At 44.9% G+C, this 22,368-nt stretch overlaps 27 non-coding genes across 27 annotated transcripts; all 27 read right to left on the reverse strand.

The window, feature by feature from the left end:
* Positions 1-630: 630 nt before the first annotated feature.
* trnam-cau (transfer RNA methionine (anticodon CAU)) lies at positions 631-703 on the reverse strand. The gene has a single exon. It is a non-coding gene; the product is annotated as a tRNA-Met (tRNA).
* A 459-nt stretch (positions 704-1,162) lies between these two features.
* Positions 1,163-1,251, reverse strand: trnay-gua (transfer RNA tyrosine (anticodon GUA)). The gene is given in 2 exon segments: positions 1,163-1,198; positions 1,215-1,251. It is a non-coding gene; the product is annotated as a tRNA-Tyr (tRNA).
* Positions 1,252-2,146: 895 nt separating this feature from the next.
* trnam-cau (transfer RNA methionine (anticodon CAU)) lies at positions 2,147-2,219 on the reverse strand. The gene has a single exon. It is a non-coding gene; the product is annotated as a tRNA-Met (tRNA).
* Positions 2,220-3,662: 1,443 nt separating this feature from the next.
* trnam-cau (transfer RNA methionine (anticodon CAU)) lies at positions 3,663-3,735 on the reverse strand. Its single transcript has one exon. It is a non-coding gene; the product is annotated as a tRNA-Met (tRNA).
* Positions 3,736-4,194: 459 nt separating this feature from the next.
* On the reverse strand, positions 4,195-4,283 carry trnay-gua (transfer RNA tyrosine (anticodon GUA)). The gene is given in 2 exon segments: positions 4,195-4,230; positions 4,247-4,283. It is a non-coding gene; the product is annotated as a tRNA-Tyr (tRNA).
* An 895-nt stretch (positions 4,284-5,178) lies between these two features.
* On the reverse strand, positions 5,179-5,251 carry trnam-cau (transfer RNA methionine (anticodon CAU)). The gene has a single exon. It is a non-coding gene; the product is annotated as a tRNA-Met (tRNA).
* A 459-nt stretch (positions 5,252-5,710) lies between these two features.
* On the reverse strand, positions 5,711-5,799 carry trnay-gua (transfer RNA tyrosine (anticodon GUA)). Its single transcript is given in 2 exon segments — positions 5,711-5,746; positions 5,763-5,799. It is a non-coding gene; the product is annotated as a tRNA-Tyr (tRNA).
* Positions 5,800-6,695: 896 nt separating this feature from the next.
* On the reverse strand, positions 6,696-6,768 carry trnam-cau (transfer RNA methionine (anticodon CAU)). Its single transcript has one exon. It is a non-coding gene; the product is annotated as a tRNA-Met (tRNA).
* A 1,497-nt stretch (positions 6,769-8,265) lies between these two features.
* Positions 8,266-8,354, reverse strand: trnay-gua (transfer RNA tyrosine (anticodon GUA)). Its single transcript is given in 2 exon segments — positions 8,266-8,301; positions 8,318-8,354. It is a non-coding gene; the product is annotated as a tRNA-Tyr (tRNA).
* Positions 8,355-9,249: 895 nt separating this feature from the next.
* On the reverse strand, positions 9,250-9,322 carry trnam-cau (transfer RNA methionine (anticodon CAU)). Its single transcript has one exon. It is a non-coding gene; the product is annotated as a tRNA-Met (tRNA).
* A 459-nt stretch (positions 9,323-9,781) lies between these two features.
* trnay-gua (transfer RNA tyrosine (anticodon GUA)) lies at positions 9,782-9,870 on the reverse strand. Its single transcript is given in 2 exon segments — positions 9,782-9,817; positions 9,834-9,870. It is a non-coding gene; the product is annotated as a tRNA-Tyr (tRNA).
* An 896-nt stretch (positions 9,871-10,766) lies between these two features.
* trnam-cau (transfer RNA methionine (anticodon CAU)) lies at positions 10,767-10,839 on the reverse strand. The gene has a single exon. It is a non-coding gene; the product is annotated as a tRNA-Met (tRNA).
* A 459-nt stretch (positions 10,840-11,298) lies between these two features.
* On the reverse strand, positions 11,299-11,387 carry trnay-gua (transfer RNA tyrosine (anticodon GUA)). The gene is given in 2 exon segments: positions 11,299-11,334; positions 11,351-11,387. It is a non-coding gene; the product is annotated as a tRNA-Tyr (tRNA).
* Positions 11,388-12,283: 896 nt separating this feature from the next.
* trnam-cau (transfer RNA methionine (anticodon CAU)) lies at positions 12,284-12,356 on the reverse strand. The gene has a single exon. It is a non-coding gene; the product is annotated as a tRNA-Met (tRNA).
* Positions 12,357-12,814: 458 nt separating this feature from the next.
* trnay-gua (transfer RNA tyrosine (anticodon GUA)) lies at positions 12,815-12,903 on the reverse strand. The gene is given in 2 exon segments: positions 12,815-12,850; positions 12,867-12,903. It is a non-coding gene; the product is annotated as a tRNA-Tyr (tRNA).
* An 895-nt stretch (positions 12,904-13,798) lies between these two features.
* trnam-cau (transfer RNA methionine (anticodon CAU)) lies at positions 13,799-13,871 on the reverse strand. The gene has a single exon. It is a non-coding gene; the product is annotated as a tRNA-Met (tRNA).
* Positions 13,872-14,330: 459 nt separating this feature from the next.
* On the reverse strand, positions 14,331-14,419 carry trnay-gua (transfer RNA tyrosine (anticodon GUA)). The gene is given in 2 exon segments: positions 14,331-14,366; positions 14,383-14,419. It is a non-coding gene; the product is annotated as a tRNA-Tyr (tRNA).
* Positions 14,420-15,311: 892 nt separating this feature from the next.
* Positions 15,312-15,384, reverse strand: trnam-cau (transfer RNA methionine (anticodon CAU)). The gene has a single exon. It is a non-coding gene; the product is annotated as a tRNA-Met (tRNA).
* Positions 15,385-15,843: 459 nt separating this feature from the next.
* Positions 15,844-15,932, reverse strand: trnay-gua (transfer RNA tyrosine (anticodon GUA)). The gene is given in 2 exon segments: positions 15,844-15,879; positions 15,896-15,932. It is a non-coding gene; the product is annotated as a tRNA-Tyr (tRNA).
* Positions 15,933-16,828: 896 nt separating this feature from the next.
* Positions 16,829-16,901, reverse strand: trnam-cau (transfer RNA methionine (anticodon CAU)). The gene has a single exon. It is a non-coding gene; the product is annotated as a tRNA-Met (tRNA).
* A 459-nt stretch (positions 16,902-17,360) lies between these two features.
* trnay-gua (transfer RNA tyrosine (anticodon GUA)) lies at positions 17,361-17,449 on the reverse strand. Its single transcript is given in 2 exon segments — positions 17,361-17,396; positions 17,413-17,449. It is a non-coding gene; the product is annotated as a tRNA-Tyr (tRNA).
* Positions 17,450-18,345: 896 nt separating this feature from the next.
* On the reverse strand, positions 18,346-18,418 carry trnam-cau (transfer RNA methionine (anticodon CAU)). The gene has a single exon. It is a non-coding gene; the product is annotated as a tRNA-Met (tRNA).
* A 458-nt stretch (positions 18,419-18,876) lies between these two features.
* On the reverse strand, positions 18,877-18,965 carry trnay-gua (transfer RNA tyrosine (anticodon GUA)). Its single transcript is given in 2 exon segments — positions 18,877-18,912; positions 18,929-18,965. It is a non-coding gene; the product is annotated as a tRNA-Tyr (tRNA).
* An 895-nt stretch (positions 18,966-19,860) lies between these two features.
* Positions 19,861-19,933, reverse strand: trnam-cau (transfer RNA methionine (anticodon CAU)). Its single transcript has one exon. It is a non-coding gene; the product is annotated as a tRNA-Met (tRNA).
* A 459-nt stretch (positions 19,934-20,392) lies between these two features.
* Positions 20,393-20,481, reverse strand: trnay-gua (transfer RNA tyrosine (anticodon GUA)). Its single transcript is given in 2 exon segments — positions 20,393-20,428; positions 20,445-20,481. It is a non-coding gene; the product is annotated as a tRNA-Tyr (tRNA).
* An 894-nt stretch (positions 20,482-21,375) lies between these two features.
* Positions 21,376-21,448, reverse strand: trnam-cau (transfer RNA methionine (anticodon CAU)). Its single transcript has one exon. It is a non-coding gene; the product is annotated as a tRNA-Met (tRNA).
* A 459-nt stretch (positions 21,449-21,907) lies between these two features.
* trnay-gua (transfer RNA tyrosine (anticodon GUA)) lies at positions 21,908-21,996 on the reverse strand. The gene is given in 2 exon segments: positions 21,908-21,943; positions 21,960-21,996. It is a non-coding gene; the product is annotated as a tRNA-Tyr (tRNA).
* Positions 21,997-22,368: the final 372 nt, after the last annotated feature.

Genomic DNA, 22,368 nt, shown 5'->3' on the forward strand with positions numbered 1-22,368 from the left:
TGGAGTAAAGAAGCAGCAAGCTTGAAAGCAAATGATAACAAAAGCTTTGATTGAGGGGAAAGCACCGTCGTGGACATAGCCAACATTTTGCGGTTGAGAGGAACATTCTGTACAGCTATGAGCCTATGTGTTACTGGATGGCTGCTGGCAAGAGCTGTACAAAATCTGTGCCTTGTGTGAGACAGATTATAAGACTGATGCTCTGCCTACAGCGCCAATGAGGGCGTGGAAAGCAGTGAACACGCACAGACACAGTCCGTTTCCTATGAAATCGCACTTTAAACAGTTTCTTTGGGATCCTCTTTGCAAGTGGTTTCAGATGCTGATTTCCAACAGAAAAGCTTCTTTTGTGGTCTGCCCGTTTGGGTTATTTACAAGGTATGATTGGTAAGACAGCAATGTCTGAAAGGACTCCATCCAGCCGGAATTGAACAAGCAACCTAAGGTGTTACTTTGGGAATTTCTGACTTGACTGGTTCCATGCATCACTAAGGTTTTTTCGGGGTAATGAGAGCACATGATGACAATGTGCTGCCATTGGGGCTGGACAACATTTTGCAGTTGAGGTGAACGACAGCCATGAGCCTAGGTGTTGCTGGGTGACTGCTGGGAAGAGCTGTGCAAAATCAGTGCCTCGTGTGAGGGTCGAACTCACGACCTTCAGATTATGAGACTGACGCGCTGCCAACTGCGCCAACGAGGCCATGAAAAGCAAAGTACACACAAACCATCCCCTATGACTTTCCTATGACTATCACTTTCAGCCATTTCTTTGGGATACTCTTTACAAGTTGACGCGACTGTTGATTTGCAACACTAAGGCTTCTTTGGTCTGCTACACACAATGGGTGCTTTACATTTGCTTGGCTAATCTGGTTAGTGGCAAAAACCTGCTAACAGGTGAAATCCCTATGCCTGATTTGCACTCTCTTTTCATTGCTCGGAAAGGTGTACACACACTCCAAGTGTATCATCTGCGTTACCCCATAAGACCTAAAACCATATTCAAGTCAGGCACCTCTTTCACAAAGACATTTGAATAGACAGCAGGAGTGAGGTTGAAGTCAAGGACAAAGGTCACAAGAAAGCTCACTGGGAAAAGTAAGCATTCTTAGCGTAATAAGGAACGTATGAATGGTAAGATGACGGTGCCCGAAAAATGTCCTTCGAACCGGAATTGAACCAGCGACCTAAGGATGCCTATGTTTTTTCACCTACAGTCCTCCGCTCTACCAACTGAGCTATCGAAGGGAGCTGCTGATGGATGCCATTGTGTGACTCACTCATACAAAGAGCGGAATGCACACTTTACTGCACAAAGAAAATAACAATGACACAATTGCCAACTGACCTTGCATATGGGAGATTTTTCCTTTCTTGGGCACTAAGGGCACAAAAGTACAAATGGTTGAGACTTTTTTGATTACGCAGAAAAATGGCTAGCATACGTGGCTTATTTAACACAACAAAGCTTGCTATCTAAACGGTGAGAACAGATAGGCCTTTCCCCATGGGCTTGGAGTAAAGAAGCAGCAAGCTTGAAAGCAAATGATAACAAAAGCTTTGATTGAGGGGAAAGCACCGTCGTGGACATAGCCAACATTTTGCGGTTGAGAGGAACATTCTGTACAGCTATGAGCCTATGTGTTACTGGATGGCTGCTGGCAAGAACTGTACAAAATCTGTGCCTTGTGTGAGACAGATTATAAGACTGATGCTCTGCCTACAGCGCCAATGAGGGTGTGCAAAGCAGTGAACACGCACAGACACAGTCCGTTTCCTATGAAATCGCACTTTAAACAGTTTCTTTGGGATCCTCTTTGCAAGTGGTTTCAGATGCTGATTTCCAACAGAAAAGCTTCTTTTGTGGTCTGCCCGTTTGGGTTATTTACAAGGTATGATTGGTAAGACAGCATTGTCTGAAAGGACTCCATCCAGCCGGAATTGAACAAGCAACCTAAGGTGTTACTTTGGGATATTCTGACTTGACTGGTTCCATGCATCACTAAGGTTTTTTCGGGTAATGAGAGCACATGATGACAATGTGCTGCCATTGGGGCTGGACAACATTTTGCAGTTGAGGTGAACGACAGCCATGAGCCTAGGTGTTCCTGGGTGACTGCTGGGAAGAGCTGTGCAAAATCAGTGCCTCGTGTGAGGCTCGAACTCACGACCTTCAGATTATGAGACTGACGCGCTGCCAACTGCGCCAACGAGGCCATGAAAAGCAAAGTACACACAAACCATCCCCTATGACTTTCCTATGACTATCACTTTCAGCCATTTCTTTGGGATACTCTTTACAAGTTGACGCGACTGTTGATTTGCAACACTAAGGCTTCTTTGGTCTGCTACACACAATGGGTGCTTTACATTTGCTTGGCTAATCTGGTTAGTGGCAAAAACCTGCTAACAGGTGAAATCCCTATGCCTGATTTGCGCTCTCTTTTCATTGCTCGGAAAGGTGTACACACACTCCATGTGTATCATCTGCGTTACCCCATAAGACCTAAAACCATATTCAAGTCAGGCACCTCTTTCACGAAGACATTTGAATAGACAGCAGGAGTGAGGTTGGAGTCAAGGACAAAGGTCACAAGAAAGCTCACTGGGAAAAGTAAGCATTCTTAGCGTAATAAGGAACGTATGAATGGTAAGATGACGGTGCCCGAAAAATGTCCTTTGAACCGGAATTGAACCAGCGACCTAAGGATGCCTATGTTTTTTCACCTACAGTCCTCCGCTCTACCAACTGAGCTATCGAAGGGAGCTGCTGATGGATGCCATTGTGTGACTCACTCATACAAAGAGCGGAATGCACACTTTACTGCACAAAGAAAATAACAATAACACAATTGCCAACTGACCTTGCATATGGGAGATTTTTCCTTTCTTGGGCACTAAGGGCACAAAAGTACAAATGGTTGAGACTTTTTTGATTACGCAGAAAAATGGCTAGCATACGTGGCTTATTTAACACAACAAAGCTTGCCATCTAAACGGTGAGAACAGATAGGCCTTTCCCCATGGGCTTGGAGTAAAGAAGCAGCAAGCTTGAAAGCAAATGATAACAAAAGCTTTGATTGAGGGGAAAGCACCGTCGTGGACATAGCCAACATTTTGCGGTTGAGAGGAACATTCTGTACAGCTATGAGCCTATGTGTTACTGGATGGCTGCTGGCAAGAACTGTACAAAATCTGTGCCTTGTGTGAGACAGATTATAAGACTGATGCTCTGCCTACAGCGCCAATGAGGGCGTGCAAAGCAGTGAACACGCACAGACACAGTCCGTTTCCTATGAAATCGCACTTTAAACAGTTTCTTTGGGATCCTCTTTGCAAGTGGTTTCAGATGCTGATTTCCAACAGAAAAGCTTCTTTTGTGGTCTGCCCGTTTGGGTTATTTACAAGGTATGATTGGTAAGACAGCAATGTCTGAAAGGACTCCATCCAGCCGGAATTGAACAAGCAACCTAAGGTGTTACTTTGGGATATTCTGACTTGACTGGTTCCATGCATCACTAAGGTTTTTTCGGGTAATGAGAGCACATGATGACAATGTGCTGCCATTGGGGCTGGACAACATTTTGCAGTTGAGGTGAACGACAGCCATGAGCCTAGGTGTTCCTGGGTGACTGCTGGGAAGAGCTGTGCAAAATCAGTGCCTCGTGTGAGGCTCGAACTCACGACCTTCAGATTATGAGACTGACGCGCTGCCAACTGCGCCAACGAGGCCATGAAAAGCAAAGTACACACAAACCATCCCCTATGACTTTCCTATGACTATCACTTTCAGCCATTTCTTTGGGATACTCTTTACAAGTTGACGCGACTGTTGATTTGCAACACTAAGGCTTCTTTGGTCTGCTACACACAATGGGTGCTTTACATTTGCTTGGCTAATCTGGTTAGTGGCAAAAACCTGCTAACAGGTGAAATCCCTATGCCTGATTTGCGCTCTCTTTTCATTGCTCGGAAAGGTGTACACACACTCCATGTGTATCATCTGCGTTACCCCATAAGACCTAAAACCATATTCAAGTCAGGCACCTCTTTCATGAAGACATTTGAATAGACAGCAGGAGTGAGGTTGAAGTCAAGGACAAAGGTCACAAGAAAGCTCACTGGGAAAAGTAAGCATTCTTAGCGTAATAAGGAACGTATGAATGGTAAGATGACGGTGCCCGAAAAATGTCCTTCGACCCGGAATTGAACCAGCGACCTAAGGATGCCTATGTTTTTTCACCTACAGTCCTCCGCTCTACCAACTGAGCTATCGAAGGGAGCTGCAGATGGATGCCATTGTGTGACTCACTCATACAAAGAGCGGAATGCACACTTTACTGCACAAAGAAAATAACAATGACACAATTGCCAACTGACCTTGCATATGGGAGATTTTTCCTTTCTTGGGCACTAAGGGCACAAAAGTACAAATGGTTGAGACTTTTTTGATTACGCAGAAAAATGGCTAGCATACGTGGCTTATTTAACACAACATAGCTTGCCATCTAAACAGAGAGAAAAGATAGGCCTTTCCCCATGGGCTTGGAGTAAAGAAGCAGCAAGCTTGAAAGCAAATGATAACAAAAGCTTTGATTGAGGGGAAAGCACCGTCGTGGACATAGCCAACATTTTGCGGTTGAGAGGAACATTCTGTACAGCTATGAGCCTATGTGTTACTGGATGGCTGCTGGCAAGAACTGTACAAAATCTGTGCCTTGTGTGAGACAGATTATAAGACTGATGCTCTGCCTACAGCGCCAATGAGGGCGTGCAAAGCAGTGAACACGCACAGACACAGTCCGTTTCCTATGAAATCGCACTTTAAACAGTTTCTTTGGGATCCTCTTTGCAAGTGGTTTCAGATGCTGATTTCCAACAGAAAAGCTTCTTTTGTGGTCTGCCCGTTTGGGTTATTTACAAGGTATGATTGGTAAGACAGCAATGTCTGAAAGGACTCCATCCAGCCGGAATTGAACAAGCAACCTAAGGTGTTACTTTGGGATATTCTGACTTGACTGGTTCCATGCATCACTAAGGTTTTTTCGGGTAATGAGAGCACATGATGACAATGTGCTGCCATTGGGGCTGGACAACATTTTGCAGTTGAGGTGAACGACAGCCATGAGCCTAGGTGTTCCTGGGTGACTGCTGGGAAGAGCTGTGCAAAATCAGTGCCTCGTGTGAGGCTCGAACTCACGACCTTCAGATTATGAGACTGACGCGCTGCCAACTGCGCCAACGAGGCCATGAAAAGCAAAGTACACACAAACCATCCCCTATGACTTTCCTATGACTATCACTTTCAGCCATTTCTTTGGGATACTCTTTACAAGTTGACGCGACTGTTGATTTGCAACACTAAGGCTTCTTTGGTCTGCTACACACAATGGGTGCTTTACATTTGCTTGGCTAATCTGGTTAGTGGCAAAAACCTGCTAACAGGTGAAATCCCTATGCCTGATTTGCGCTCTCTTTTCATTGCTCGGAAAGGTGTACACACACTCCATGTGTATCATCTGCGTTACCCCATAAGACCTAAAACCATATTCAAGTCAGGCACCTCTTTCACGAAGACATTTGAATAGACAGCAGGAGTGAGGTTGAAGTCAAGGACAAAGGTCACAAGAAAGCTCACTGGGAAAAGTAAGCATTCTTAGCGTAATAAGGAACGTATGAATGGTAAGATGACGGTGCCCGAAAAATGTCCTTCGAGCCGGAATTGAACCAGCGACCTAAGGATGCCTATGTTTTTTCACCTACAGTCCTCCGCTCTACCAACTGAGCTATGGAAGGGAGCTGCAGATGGATGCCATTGTGTGACTCACTCATACAAAGAGCGGAATGCACACTTTACTGCACAAAGAAAATAACAATGACACAATTGCCAACTGACCTTGCATATGGGAGATTTTTCCTTTCTTGGGCACTAAGGGCACAAAAGTACAAATGGTTGAGACTTTTTTGATTACGCAGAAAAATGGCTAGCATACGTGGCTTATTTAACACAACAAAGCTTGCCATCTAAACGGTGAGAAAAGATAGGCCTTTCCCCATGGGCTTGGAGTAAAGAAGCAGCAAGCTTGAAAGCAAATGATAACAAAAGCTTTGATTGAGGGGAAAGCACCGTCGTGGACATAGCCAACATTTTGCGGTTGAGAGGAACATTCTGTACAGCTATGAGCCTATGTGTTACTGGATGGCTGCTGGCAAGAGCTGTACAAAATCTGTGCCTTGTGTGAGACAGATTATAAGACTGATGCTCTGCCTACAGCGCCAATGAGGGCGTGCAAAGCAGTGAACACGCACAGACACAGTCCGTTTCCTATGAAATCGCACTTTAAACAGTTTCTTTGGGATCCTCTTTGCAAGTGGTTTCAGATGCTGATTTCCAACAGAAAAGCTTCTTTTGTGGTCTGCCCGTTTGGGTTATTTACAAGGTATGATTGGTAAGACAGCAATGTCTGAAAGGACTCCATCCAGCCGGAATTGAACAAGCAACCTAAGGTGTTACTTTGGGATATTCTGACTTGACTGGTTCCATGCATCACTAAGGTTTTTTCGGGGTAATGAGAGCACATGATGACAATGTGCTGCCATTGGGGCTGGACAACATTTTGCAGTTGAGGTGAACGACAGCCATGAGCCTAGGTGTTCCTGGGTGACTGCTGGGAAGAGCTGTGCAAAATCAGTGCCTCGTGTGAGGCTCGAACTCACGACCTTCAGATTATGAGACTGACGCGCTGCCAACTGCGCCAACGAGGCCATGAAAAGCAAAGTACACACAAACCATCCCCTATGACTTTCCTATGACTATCACTTTCAGCCATTTCTTTGGGATACTCTTTACAAGTTGACGCGACTGTTGATTTGCAACACTAAGGCTTCTTTGGTCTGCTACACACAATGGGTGCTTTACATTTGCTTGGCTAATCTGGTTAGTGGCAAAAACCTGCTAACAGGTGAAATCCCTATGCCTGATTTGCGCTCTCTTTTCATTGCTCGGAAAGGTGTACACACACTCCATGTGTATCATCTGCGTTACCCCATAAGACCTAAAACCATATTCAAGTCAGGCACCTCTTTCACGAAGACATTTGAATAGACAGCAGGAGTGAGGTTGAAGTCAAGGACAAAGGTCACAAGAAAGCTCACTGGGAAAAGTAAGCATTCTTAGCGTAATAAGGAACGTATGAATGGTAAGATGACGGTGCCCGAAAAATGTCCTTCGACCCGGAATTGAACCAGCGACCTAAGGATGCCTATGTTTTTTCACCTACAGTCCTCCGCTCTACCAACTGAGCTATCGAAGAGAGCTGCAGATGGATGCCATTGTGTGACTCACTCATACAAAGAGCGGAATGCACACTTTACTGCACAAAGAAAATAACAATAACACAATTGCCAACTGACCTTGCATATGGGAGATTATTCCTTTCTTGGGCACTAAGGGCACAAAAGTACAAATGGTTGAGACTTTTTTGATTACGCAGAAAAATGGCTAGCATACGTGGCTTATTTAACACAACAAAGCTTGCCATCTAAACGGTGAGAACAGATAGGCCTTTCCCCATGGGCTTGGAGTAAAGAAGCAGCAAGCTTGAAAGCAAATGATAACAAAAGCTTTGATTGAGGGGAAAGCACCGTCGTGGACATAGCCAACATTTTGCGGTTGAGAGGAACATTCTGTACAGCTATGAGCCTATGTGTTACTGGATGGCTGCTGGCAAGAGCTGTACAAAATCTGTGCCTTGTGTGAGACAGATTATAAGACTGATGCTCTGCCTACAGCGCCAATGAGGGCGTGCAAAGCAAAGTACACACAAACATTCCCCTATGACTTTCCTATGACTATCACTTTCAGCCATTTCTTTGGGATACTCTTTACAAGTTGACGCGACTGTTGATTTGCAACACTAAGGCTTCTTTGGTCTGCTACACACAATGGGTGCTTTACATTTGCTTGGCTAATCTGGTTAGTGGCAAAAACCTGCTAACAGGTGAAATCCCTATGCCTGATTTGCGCTCTCTTTTCATTGCTCGGAAAGGTGTACACACACTCCATGTGTATCATCTGCGTTACCCCATAAGACCTAAAACCATATTCAAGTCAGGCACCTCTTTCACAAAGACATTTGAATAGACAGCAGGAGTGAGGTTGAAGTCAAGGACAAAGGTCACAAGAAAGCTCACTGGGAAAAGTAAGCATTCTTAGCGTAATAAGGAACGTATGAATGGTAAGATGACGGTGCCCGAAAAATGTCCTTCGAGCCGGAATTGAACCAGCGACCTAAGGATGCCTATGTTTTTTCACCTACAGTCCTCCGCTCTACCAACTGAGCTATCGAAGGGAGCTGCTGATGGATGCCATTGTGTGACTCACTCATACAAAGAGCGGAATGCACACTTTACTGCACAAAGAAAATAACAATGACACAATTGCCAAGTGACCTTGCATATGGGAGATTTTTCCTTTCTTGGGCACTAAGGGCACAAAAGTACAAATGGTTGAGACTTTTTTGATTACGCAGAAAAATGGCTAGCATACGTGGCTTATTTAACACAACAAAGCTTGCCATCTAAACGGTGAGAAAAGATAGGCCTTTCCCCATGGGCTTGGAGTAAAGAAGCAGCAAGCTTGAAAGCAAATGATAACAAAAGCTTTGATTGAGGGGAAAGCACCGTCGTGGACATAGCCAACATTTTGCGGTTGAGAGGAACATTCTGTACAGCTATGAGCCTATGTGTTACTGGATGGCTGCTGGCAAGAGCTGTACAAAATCTGTGCCTTGTGTGAGACAGATTATAAGACTGATGCTCTGCCTACAGCGCCAATGAGGGCGTGCAAAGCAGTGAACACGCACAGACACAGTCCGTTTCCTATGAAATCGCACTTTAAACAGTTTCTTTGGGATCCTCTTTGCAAGTGGTTTCAGATGCTGATTTCCAACAGAAAAGCTTCTTTTGTGGTCTGCCCGTTTGGTTTATTTACAAGGTATGATTGGTAAGACAGCATTGTCTGAAAGGACTCCATCCAGCCGGAATTGAACAAGCAACCTAAGGTGTTACTTTGGGATATTCTGACTTGACTGGTTCCATGCATCACTAAGGTTTTTTCGGGTAATGAGAGCACATGATGACAATGTCCTGCCATTGGGGCTGGACAACATTTTGCAGTTGAGGTGAACGACAGCCATGAGCCTAGGTGTTGCTGGGTGACTGCTGGGAAGAGCTGTGCAAAATCAGTGCCTCGTGTGAGGGTCGAACTCACGACCTTCAGATTATGAGACTGACGCGCTGCCAACTGCACCAACGAGGCCATGAAAAGCAAAGTACACACAAACCATCCCCTATGACTTTCCTATGACTATCACTTTCAGCCATTTCTTTGGGGTACTCTTTACAAGTTGACGCGACTGTTGATTTGCAACACTAAGGCTTCTTTGGTCTGCTACACACAATGGGTGCTTTACATTTGCTTGGCTAATCTGGTTAGTGGCAAAAACCTGCTAACAGGTGAAATCCCTATGCCTGATTTGCGCTCTCTTTTCATTGCTCGGAAAGGTGTACACACACTCCATGTGTATCATCTGCGTTACCCCATAAGACCTAAAACCATATTTGAGTCAGGCACCTCTTTCACGAAGACATTTGAATAGACAGCAGGAGTGAGGTTGAAGTCAAGGACAAAGGTCACAAGAAAGCTCACTGGGAAAAGTAAGCATTCTTAGCGTAATAAGGGACGTATGAATGGTAAGATGACGGTGCCCGAAAAATGTCCTTCGAGCCGGAATTGAACCAGCGACCTAAGGATGCCTATGTTTTTTCACCTACAGTCCTCCGCTCTACCAACTGAGCTATCGAAGGGAGCTGCTGATGGATGCCATTGTGTGACTCACTCATACAAAGAGCGGAATGCACACTTTACTGCACAAAGAAAATAACAATAACACAATTGCCAACTGACCTTGCATATGGGAGATTTTTCCTTTCTTGGGCACTAAGGGCACAAAAGTACAAATGGTTGAGACTTTTTTGATTACGCAGAAAAATGGCTAGCATACGTGGCTTATTTAACACAACAAAGCTTGCCATCTAAACGGTGAGAACAGATAGGCATTTCCCCATGGGCTTGGAGTAAAGAAGCAGCAAGCTTGAAAGCAAATGATAACAAAAGCTTTGATTGAGGGGAAAGCACCGTCGTGGACATAGCCAACATTTTGCGGTTGAGAGGAACATTCTGTACAGCTATGAGCCTATGTGTTACTGGATGGCTCCTGGCAAGAGCTGTACAAAATCTGTGCCTTGTGTGAGACAGATTATAAGACTGATGCTCTGCCTACAGCGCCAATGAGGGCGTGGAAAGCAGTGAACACGCACAGACACAGTCCGTTTCCTATGAAATCGCACTTTAAACAGTTTCTTTGGGATCCTCTTTGCAAGTGGTTTCAGATGCTGATTTCCAACAGAAAAGCTTCTTTTGTGGTCTGCCCGTTTGGGTTATTTACAAGGTATGATTGGTAAGACAGCAATGTCTGAAAGGACTCCATCCAGCCGGAATTGAACAAGCAACCTAAGGTGTTACTTTGGGATATTCTGACTTGACTGGTTCCATGCATTACTAAGGTTTTTTCGGGGTAATGAGAGCACATGATGACAATGTGCTGCCATTGGGGCTGGACAACATTTTGCAGTTGAGGTGAACGACAGCCATGAGCCTAGGTGTTCCTGGGTGACTGCTGGGAAGAGCTGTGCAAAATCAGTGCCTCGTGTGAGGGTCGAACTCACGACCTTCAGATTATGAGACTGACGCGCTGCCATCTGCACCAACGAGGCCATGAAAAGCAAAGTACACACAAACCATCCCCTATGACTTTCCTATGACTATCACTTTCAGCCATTTCTTTGGGGTACTCTTTACAAGTTGACGCGACTGTTGATTTGCAACACTAAGGCTTCTTTGGTCTGCTACACACAATGGGTGCTTTACATTTGCTTGGCTAATCTGGTTAGTGGCAAAAACCTGCTAACAGGTGAAATCCCTATGCCTGATTTGCGCTCTCTTTTCATTGCTCGGAAAGGTGTACACACACTCCATGTGTATCATCTGCGTTACCCCATAAGACCTAAAACCATATTTGAGTCAGGCACCTCTTTCACGAAGACATTTGAATAGACAGCAGGAGTGAGGTTGAAGTCAAGGACAAAGGTCACAAGAAAGCTCACTGGGAAAAGTAAGCATTCTTAGCGTAATAAGGGACGTATGAATGGTAAGATGACGGTGCCCGAAAAATGTCCTTCGAGCCGGAATTGAACCAGCGACCTAAGGATGCCTATGTTTTTTCACCTACAGTCCTCCGCTCTACCAACTGAGCTATTGAAGGGAGCTGCTGATGGATGCCATTGTGTGACTCACTCATACAAAGAGCGGAATGCACACTTTACTGCACAAAGAAAATAACAATGACACAATTGCCAAGTGACCTTGCATATGGGAGATTTTTCCTTTCTTGGGCACTAAGGGCACAAAAGTACAAATGGTTGAGACTTTTTTGATTACGCAGAAAAATGGCTAGCATACGTGGCTTATTTAACACAACAAAGCTTGCCATCTAAACGGTGAGAACAGATAGGCCTTTCCCCATGGGCTTGGAGTAAAGAAGCAGCAAGCTTGAAAGCAAATGATAACAAAAGCTTTGATTGAGGGGAAAGCACCGTCGTGGACATAGCCAACATTTTGCGGTTGAGAGGAACATTCTGTACAGCTATGAGCCTATGTGTTACTGGATGGCTCCTGGCAAGAGCTGTACAAAATCTGTGCCTTGTGTGAGACAGATTATAAGACTGATGCTCTGCCTACAGCGCCAATGAGGGCGTGGAAAGCAGTGAACACGCACAGACACAGTCCGTTTCCTATGAAATCGCACTTTAAACAGTTTCTTTGGGATCCTCTTTGCAAGTGGTTTCAGATGCTGATTTCCAACAGAAAAGCTTCTTTTGTGGTCTGCCCGTTTGGGTTATTTACAAGGTATGATTGGTAAGACAGCAATGTCTGAAAGGACTCCATCCAGCCGGAATTGAACAAGCAACCTAAGGTGTTACTTTGGGATATTCTGACTTGACTGGTTCCATGCATTACTAAGGTTTTTTCGGGGTAATGAGAGCACATGATGACAATGTGCTGCCATTGGGGCTGGACAACATTTTGCAGTTGAGGTGAACGACAGCCATGAGCCTAGGTGTTCCTGGGTGACTGCTGGGAAGAGCTGTGCAAAATCAGTGCCTCGTGTGAGGGTCGAACTCACGACCTTCAGATTATGAGACTGACGCGCTGCCAACTGCGCCAACGAGGCCATGAAAAGCAAAGTACACACAAACCATCCCCTATGACTTTCCTATGACTATCACTTTCAGCCATTTCTTTGGGATACTCTTTACAAGTTGACGCGACTGTTGATTTGCAACACTAAGGCTTCTTTGGTCTCCTACACACAATGGGTGCTTTACATTTGCTTGGCTAATCTGGTTAGTGGCAAAAACCTGCTAACAGGTGAAATCCCTATGCCTGATTTGCGCTCTCTTTTCATTGCTCGGAAAGGTGTACACACACTCCATGTGTATCATCTGCGTTACCCATAAGACCTAAAACCATATTCAAGTCAGGCACCTCTTTCACAAAGACATTTGAATAGACAGCAGGAGTGAGGTTGAAGTCAAGGACAAAGGTCACAAGAAAGCTCACTGGGAAAAGTAAGCATTCTTAGCGTAATAAGGGACGTATGAATGGTAAGATGACGGTGCCCGAAAAATGTCGTTCGAGCCGGAATTGAACCAGCGACCTAAGGATGCCTATGTTTTTTCACCTACAGTCCTCCGCTCTACCAACTGAGCTATCGAAGGGAGCTGCTGATGGATGCCATTGTGTGACTCACTCATACAAAGAGCGGAATGCACACTTTACTGCACAAAGAAAATAACAATAACACAATTGCCAAGTGACCTTGCATATGGGAGATTTTTCCATAATTGGGCACTAAGGGCACAAAAGTACAAATGGTTGAGACTTTTTTGATTACGCAGAAAAATGGCTAGCATACGTGGCTTATTTAACACAACAAAGCTTGCCATCTAAACGGTGAGAACAGATAGGCCTTTCCCCATGGGCTTGGAGTAAAGAAACAGCAAGTTTGAAAGCAAATGATAACAAAAGCTTTGATTGAGAGGAAAGCACTGTCGTGGACATAGCCAACATTTTGCGGTTGAGAGGAACATTCTGTACAGCTATGAGCCTATGTGTTACTGGATGGCTGCTGGCAAGAGCTGTACAAAATCTGTGCCTTGTGTGAGACAGATTATAAGACTGATGCTCTGCCTACAGCGCCAATGAGGGCGTGCAAAGCAGTGAACACGCACAGACACAGTCCGTTTCCTATGAAATCGCACTTTAAACAGTTTCTTTGGGATCCTCTTTGCAAGTGGTTTCAGATGCTGATTTCCAACAGAAAAGCTTCTTTTGTGGTCTGCCCGTTTGGGTTATTTACAAGGTATGATTGGTAAGACAGCATTGTCTGAAAGGACTCCATCCAGCCGGAATTGAACAAGCAACCTAAGGTGTTACTTTGGGATATTCTGACTTGACTGGTTCCATGCATCACTAAGGTTTTTTCGGGTAATGAGAGCTCATGATGACAATGTGCTGCCATTGGGGCTGGACAACATTTTGCAGTTGAGGTGAACGACAGCCATGAGCCTAGGTGTTGCTGGGTGACTGCTGGGAAGAGCTGTGCAAAATCAGTGCCTCGTGTGAGGCTCGAACTCACGAGCTTCAGATTATGAGACTGACGCGCTGCCAACTGCGCCAACGAGGCCATGAAAAGCAAAGTACACACAAACAATCCCCTATGACTTTCCTATGACTATCACTTTCAGCCATTTCTTTGGGATACTCTTTACAAGTTGACGCGACTGTTGATTTGCAACACTAAGGCTTCTTTGGTCTGCTACACACAATGGGTGCTTTACATTTGCTTGGCTAATCTGGTTAGTGGCAAAAACCTGCTAACAGGTGAAATCCCTATGCCTGATTTGCGCTCTCTTTTCATTGCTCGGAAAGGTGTACACACACTCCATGTGTATCATCTGCGTTACCCCATAAGACCTAAAACCATATTCAAGTCAGGCACCTCTTTCACAAAGACATTTGAATAGACAGCAGGAGTGAGGTTGAAGTCAAGGACAAAGGTCACAAGAAAGCTCACTGGGAAAAGTAAGCATTCTTAGCGTAATAAGGAACGTATGAATGGTAAGATGACGGTGCCCGAAAAATGTCCTTCGAGCCGGAATTGAACCAGCGACCCAAGGATGCCTATGTTTTTTCACCTACAGTCCTCCGCTCTACCAACTGAGCTATCGAAGGGAGCTACAGGATGCCATTGTGTGACTCACTCATACAAAGAGCGGAATGCACACTTTACTGCACAAAGAAAATAACAATAACACAATTGCCAACTGACCTTGCATATGGGAGATTTTTCCTTTCTTGGGCACTAAGGGCACAAAAGTACAAATGGTTGAGACTTTTTTGATTACGCAGAAAAATGGCTAGCATACGTGGCTTATTTAACACAACAAAGCTTGCCATCTAAACGGTGAGAAAAGATAGGCCTTTCCCCATGGGCTTGGAGTAAAGAAGCAGCAAGCTTGAAAGCAAATGATAACAAAAGCTTTGATTGAGGGGAAAGCACCGTCGTGGACATAGCCAACATTTTGCGGTTGAGAGGAACATTCTGTACAGCTATGAGCCTATGTGTTACTGGATGGCTGCTGGCAAGAGCTGTACAAAATCTGTGCCTTGTGTGAGACAGATTATAAGACTGATGCTCTGCCTACAGCGCCAATGAGGGCGTGCAAAGCAGTGAACACGCACAGACACAGTCCGTTTCCTATGAAATCGCACTTTAAACAGTTTCTTTGGGATCCTCTTTGCAAGTGGTTTCAGATGCTGATTTCCAACAGAAAAGCTTCTTTTGTGGTCTGCCCGTTTGGTTTATTTACAAGGTATGATTGGTAAGACAGCATTGTCTGAAAGGACTCCATCCAGCCGGAATTGAACAAGCAACCTAAGGTGTTACTTTGGGATATTCTGACTTGACTGGTTCCATGCATCACTAAGGTTTTTTCGGGTAATGAGAGCACATGATGACAATGTCCTGCCATTGGGGCTGGACAACATTTTGCAGTTGAGGTGAACGACAGCCATGAGCCTAGGTGTTGCTGGGTGACTGCTGGGAAGAGCTGTGCAAAATCAGTGCCTCGTGTGAGGGTCGAACTCACGACCTTCAGATTATGAGACTGACGCGCTGCCAACTGCACCAACGAGGCCATGAAAAGCAAAGTACACACAAACCATCCCCTATGACTTTCCTATGACTATCACTTTCAGCCATTTCTTTGGGGTACTCTTTACAAGTTGACGCGACTGTTGATTTGCAACACTAAGGCTTCTTTGGTCTGCTACACACAATGGGTGCTTTACATTTGCTTGGCTAATCTGGTTAGTGGCAAAAACCTGCTAACAGGTGAAATCCCTATGCCTGATTTGCGCTCTCTTTTCATTGCTCGGAAAGGTGTACACACACTCCATGTGTATCATCTGCGTTACCCCATAAGACCTAAAACCATATTTGAGTCAGGCACCTCTTTCACGAAGACATTTGAATAGACAGCAGGAGTGAGGTTGAAGTCAAGGACAAAGGTCACAAGAAAGCTCACTGGGAAAAGTAAGCATTCTTAGCGTAATAAGGGACGTATGAATGGTAAGATGACGGTGCCCGAAAAATGTCCTTCGAGCCGGAATTGAACCAGCGACCTAAGGATGCCTATGTTTTTTCACCTACAGTCCTCCGCTCTACCAACTGAGCTATCGAAGGGAGCTGCTGATGGATGCCATTGTGTGACTCACTCATACAAAGAGCGGAATGCACACTTTACTGCACAAAGAAAATAACAATAACACAATTGCCAACTGACCTTGCATATGGGAGATTTTTCCTTTCTTGGGCACTAAGGGCACAAAAGTACAAATGGTTGAGACTTTTTTGATTACGCAGAAAAATGGCTAGCATACGTGGCTTATTTAACACAACAAAGCTTGCCATCTAAACGGTGAGAACAGATAGGCCTTTCCCCATGGGCTTGGAGTAAAGAAGCAGCAAGCTTGAAAGCAAATGATAACAAAAGCTTTGATTGAGGGGAAAGCACCGTCGTGGACATAGCCAACATTTTGCGGTTGAGAGGAACATTCTGTACAGCTATGAGCCTATGTGTTACTGGATGGCTCCTGGCAAGAGCTGTACAAAATCTGTGCCTTGTGTGAGACAGATTATAAGACTGATGCTCTGCCTACAGCGCCAATGAGGGCGTGGAAAGCAGTGAACACGCACAGACACAGTCCGTTTCCTATGAAATCGCACTTTAAACAGTTTCTTTGGGATCCTCTTTGCAAGTGGTTTCAGATGCTGATTTCCAACAGAAAAGCTTCTTTTGTGGTCTGCCCGTTTGGGTTATTTACAAGGTATGATTGGTAAGACAGCAATGTCTGAAAGGACTCCATCCAGCCGGAATTGAACAAGCAACCTAAGGTGTTACTTTGGGATATTCTGACTTGACTGGTTCCATGCATTACTAAGGTTTTTTCGGGGTAATGAGAGCACATGATGACAATGTGCTGCCATTGGGGCTGGACAACATTTTGCAGTTGAGGTGAACGACAGCCATGAGCCTAGGTGTTCCTGGGTGACTGCTGGGAAGAGCTGTGCAAAATCAGTGCCTCGTGTGAGGGTCGAACTCACGACCTTCAGATTATGAGACTGACGCGCTGCCATCTGCACCAACGAGGCCATGAAAAGCAAAGTACACACAAACCATCCCCTATGACTTTCCTATGACTATCACTTTCAGCCATTTCTTTGGGGTACTCTTTACAAGTTGACGCGACTGTTGATTTGCAACACTAAGGCTTCTTTGGTCTGCTACACACAATGGGTGCTTTACATTTGCTTGGCTAATCTGGTTAGTGGCAAAAACCTGCTAACAGGTGAAATCCCTATGCCTGATTTGCGCTCTCTTTTCATTGCTCGGAAAGGTGTACACACACTCCATGTGTATCATCTGCGTTACCCCATAAGACCTAAAACCATATTTGAGTCAGGCACCTCTTTCACGAAGACATTTGAATAGACAGCAGGAGTGAGGTTGAAGTCAAGGACAAAGGTCACAAGAAAGCTCACTGGGAAAAGTAAGCATTCTTAGCGTAATAAGGGACGTATGAATGGTAAGATGACGGTGCCCGAAAAATGTCCTTCGAGCCGGAATTGAACCAGCGACCTAAGGATGCCTATGTTTTTTCACCTACAGTCCTCCGCTCTACCAACTGAGCTATCGAAGGGAGCTGCTGATGGATGCCATTGTGTGACTCACTCATACAAAGAGCGGAATGCACACTTTACTGCACAAAGAAAATAACAATGACACAATTGCCAAGTGACCTTGCATATGGGAGATTTTTCCTTTCTTGGGCACTAAGGGCACAAAAGTACAAATGGTTGAGACTTTTTTGATTACGCAGAAAAATGGCTAGCATACGTGGCTTATTTAACACAACAAAGCTTGCCATCTAAACGGTGAGAACAGATAGGCCTTTCCCCATGGGCTTGGAGTAAAGAAGCAGCAAGCTTGAAAGCAAATGATAACAAAAGCTTTGATTGAGGGGAAAGCACCGTCGTGGACATAGCCAACATTTTGCGGTTGAGAGGAACATTCTGTACAGCTATGAGCCTATGTGTTACTGGATGGCTCCTGGCAAGAGCTGTACAAAATCTGTGCCTTGTGTGAGACAGATTATAAGACTGATGCTCTGCCTACAGCGCCAATGAGGGCGTGGAAAGCAGTGAACACGCACAGACACAGTCCGTTTCCTATGAAATCGCACTTTAAACAGTTTCTTTGGGATCCTCTTTGCAAGTGGTTTCAGATGCTGATTTCCAACAGAAAAGCTTCTTTTGTGGTCTGCCCGTTTGGGTTATTTACAAGGTATGATTGGTAAGACAGCAATGTCTGAAAGGACTCCATCCAGCCGGAATTGAACAAGCAACCTAAGGTGTTACTTTGGGATATTCTGACTTGACTGGTTCCATGCATTACTAAGGTTTTTTCGGGGTAATGAGAGCACATGATGACAATGTGCTGCCATTGGGGCTGGACAACATTTTGCAGTTGAGGTGAACGACAGCCATGAGCCTAGGTGTTGCTGGGTGACTGCTGGGAAGAGCTGTGCAAAATCAGTGCCTCGTGTGAGGGTCGAACTCACGACCTTCAGATTATGAGACTGACGCGCTGCCAACTGCGCCAACGAGGCCATGAAAAGCAAAGTACACACAAACCATCCCCTATGACTTTCCTATGACTATCACTTTCAGCCATTTCTTTGGGATACTCTTTACAAGTTGACGCGACTGTTGATTTGCAACACTAAGGCTTCTTTGGTCTCCTACACACAATGGGTGCTTTACATTTGCTTGGCTAATCTGGTTAGTGGCAAAAACCTGCTAACAGGTGAAATCCCTATGCCTGATTTGCGCTCTCTTTTCATTGCTCGGAAAGGTGTACACACACTCCATGTGTATCATCTGCGTTACCCATAAGACCTAAAACCATATTCAAGTCAGGCACCTCTTTCACAAAGACATTTGAATAGACAGCAGGAGTGAGGTTGAAGTCAAGGACAAAGGTCACAAGAAAGCTCACTGGGAAAAGTAAGCATTCTTAGCGTAATAAGGGACGTATGAATGGTAAGATGACGGTGCCCGAAAAATGTCGTTCGAGCCGGAATTGAACCAGCGACCTAAGGATGCCTATGTTTTTTCACCTACAGTCCTCCGCTCTACCAACTGAGCTATCGAAGGGAGCTGCTGATGGATGCCATTGTGTGACTCACTCATACAAAGAGCGGAATGCACACTTTACTGCACAAAGAAAATAACAATAACACAATTGCCAAGTGACCTTGCATATGGGAGATTTTTCCATAATTGGGCACTAAGGGCACAAAAGTACAAATGGTTGAGACTTTTTTGATTACGCAGAAAAATGGCTAGCATACGTGGCTTATTTAACACAACAAAGCTTGCCATCTAAACGGTGAGAACAGATAGGCCTTTCCCCATGGGCTTGGAGTAAAGAAACAGCAAGTTTGAAAGCAAATGATAACAAAAGCTTTGATTGAGAGGAAAGCACTGTCGTGGACATAGCCAACATTTTGCGGTTGAGAGGAACATTCTGTACAGCTATGAGCCTATGTGTTACTGGATGGCTGCTGGCAAGAGCTGTACAAAATCTGTGCCTTGTGTGAGACAGATTATAAGACTGATGCTCTGCCTACAGCGCCAATGAGGGCGTGCAAAGCAGTGAACACGCACAGACACAGTCCGTTTCCTATGAAATCGCACTTTAAACAGTTTCTTTGGGATCCTCTTTGCAAGTGGTTTCAGATGCTGATTTCCAACAGAAAAGCTTCTTTTGTGGTCTGCCCGTTTGGGTTATTTACAAGGTATGATTGGTAAGACAGCATTGTCTGAAAGGACTCCATCCAGCCGGAATTGAACAAGCAACCTAAGGTGTTACTTTGGGATATTCTGACTTGACTGGTTCCATGCATCACTAAGGTTTTTTCGGGTAATGAGAGCTCATGATGACAATGTGCTGCCATTGGGGCTGGACAACATTTTGCAGTTGAGGTGAACGACAGCCATGAGCCTAGGTGTTGCTGGGTGACTGCTGGGAAGAGCTGTGCAAAATCAGTGCCTCGTGTGAGGCTCGAACTCACGAGCTTCAGATTATGAGACTGACGCGCTGCCAACTGCGCCAACGAGGCCATGAAAAGCAAAGTACACACAAACAATCCCCTATGACTTTCCTATGACTATCACTTTCAGCCATTTCTTTGGGATACTCTTTACAAGTTGACGCGACTGTTGATTTGCAACACTAAGGCTTCTTTGGTCTGCTACACACAATGGGTGCTTTACATTTGCTTGGCTAATCTGGTTAGTGGCAAAAACCTGCTAACAGGTGAAATCCCTATGCCTGATTTGCGCTCTCTTTTCATTGCTCGGAAAGGTGTACACACACTCCATGTGTATCATCTGCGTTACCCCATAAGACCTAAAACCATATTCAAGTCAGGCACCTCTTTCACGAAGACATTTGAATAGACAGCAGGAGTGAGGTTGAAGTCAAGGACAAAGGTCACAAGAAAGCTCACTGGGAAAAGTAAGCATTCTTAGCGTAATAAGGAACGTATGAATGGTAAGATGACGGTGCCCGAAAAATGTCCTTCGAGCCGGAATTGAACCAGCGACCTAAGGATGCCTATGTTTTTTCACCTACAGTCCTCCGCTCTACCAACTGAGCTATCGAAGGGAGCTGCTGATGGATGCCATTGTGTGACTCACTCATACAAAGAGTGGAATGCACACTTTACTGCACAAAGAAAATAACAATGACACAATTGCCAACTGACCTTGCATATGGGAGATTTTTCCATAATTGGGCACTAAGGGCACAAAAGTACAAATGGTTGAGACTTTTTTGATTACACAGAAAAATGGCTAGCATACGTGGCTTATTTAACACAACAAAGCTTGCCATCTAAACGGTGAGAACAGATAGGCCTTTCCCCATGGGCTTGGAGTAAAGAAGCAGCAAGTTTGAAAGCAAATGATAACAAAAGCTTTGATTGAGAGGAAAGCACTGTCGTGGACATAGCCAACATTTTGCGGTTGAGAGGAACATTCTGTACAGCTATGAGCCTATGTGTTACTGGATGGCTGCTGGCAAGAGCTGTACAAAATCTGTGCCTTGTGTGAGACAGATTATAAGACTGATGCTCTGCCTACAGCGCCAATGAGGGCGTGCAAAGCAGTGAACACGCACAGACACAGTCCGTTTCCTATGAAATCGCACTTTAAACAGTTTCTTTGGGATCCTCTTTGCAAGTGGTTTCAGATGCTGATTTCCAACAGAAAAGCTTCTTTTGTGGTCTGCCCGTTTGGGTTATTTACAAGGTATGATTGGTAAGACAGCATTGTCTGAGAGGACTCCATCCAGCCGGAATTGAACAAGCAACCTAAGGTGTTACTTTGGGATATTCTGACTTGACTGGTTCCATGCATCACTAAGGTTTCTCGGGTAATGAGAGCACATGATGACAATGTGCTGCCATTGGGGCTGGACAACATTTTGCAGTTGAGGTGAAAGACAGCCATGAGCCTAGGTGTTGCTGGGTGACTGCTGGGAAGAGCTGTGCAAAATCAGTGCCTCGTGTGAGGCTCGAACTCACGACCTTCAGATTATGAGACTGACGCGCTGCCAACTGCGCCAACGAGGCCATGAAAAGCAAAGTACACACAAACCATCCCCTATGACTTTCCTATGACTATCACTTTCAGCCATTTCTTTGGGATACTGTTTACAAGTTGACGCGACTGTTGATTTGCAACACTATGGCTTCTTTGGTCTGCTACACACAATGGGTGCTTTACATTTGCTTGGCTAATCTGGTTAGTGGCAAAAACCTGCTAACAGGTGAAATCCCTATGCCTGATTTGCGCTCTCTTTTCATTGCTCGGAAAGGTGTACACACACTCCATGTGTATCATCTGCGTTACCCCATAAGACCTAAAACCATATTCAAGTCAGGCACCTCTTTCACAAAGACATTTGAATAGACAGCAGGAGTGAGGTTGAAGTCAAGGACAAAGGTCACAAGAAAGCTCACTGGGAAAAGTAAGCATTCTTAGCGTAATAAGGAACGTATGAATGGTAAGATGACGGTGCCCGAAAAATGTCCTTCGAGCCGGAATTGAACCAGCGACCTAAGGATGCCTATGTTTTTTCACCTACAGTCCTCCGCTCTACCAACTGAGCTATCGAAGGGAGCTACAGGATGCCATTGTGTGACTCACTCATACAAAGAGCGGAATGCACACTTTACTGCACAAAGAAAATAACAATGACACAATTGCCAAGTGACCTTGCATATGGGAGATTTTTCCTTTCTTGGGCACTAAGGGCACAAAAGTACAAATGGTTGAGACTTTTTTGATTACGCAGAAAAATGGCTAGCATACGTGGCTTATTTAACACAACAAAGCTTGCCATCTAAACGGTGAGAAAAGATAGGCCTTTCCCCATGGGCTTGGAGTAAAGAAGCAGCAAGCTTGAAAGCAAATGATAACAAAAGCTTTGATTGAGGGGAAAGCACCGTCGTGGACATAGCCAACATTTTGCGGTTGAGAGGAACATTCT

Source organism: Oryzias latipes, chromosome 14 (assembly GCF_053564925.1).
Source record: "Oryzias latipes strain Hd-rR chromosome 14, Olatipes_Hd-rR_3.1".
NCBI lineage: Eukaryota > Metazoa > Chordata > Actinopteri > Beloniformes > Adrianichthyidae > Oryzias > Oryzias latipes.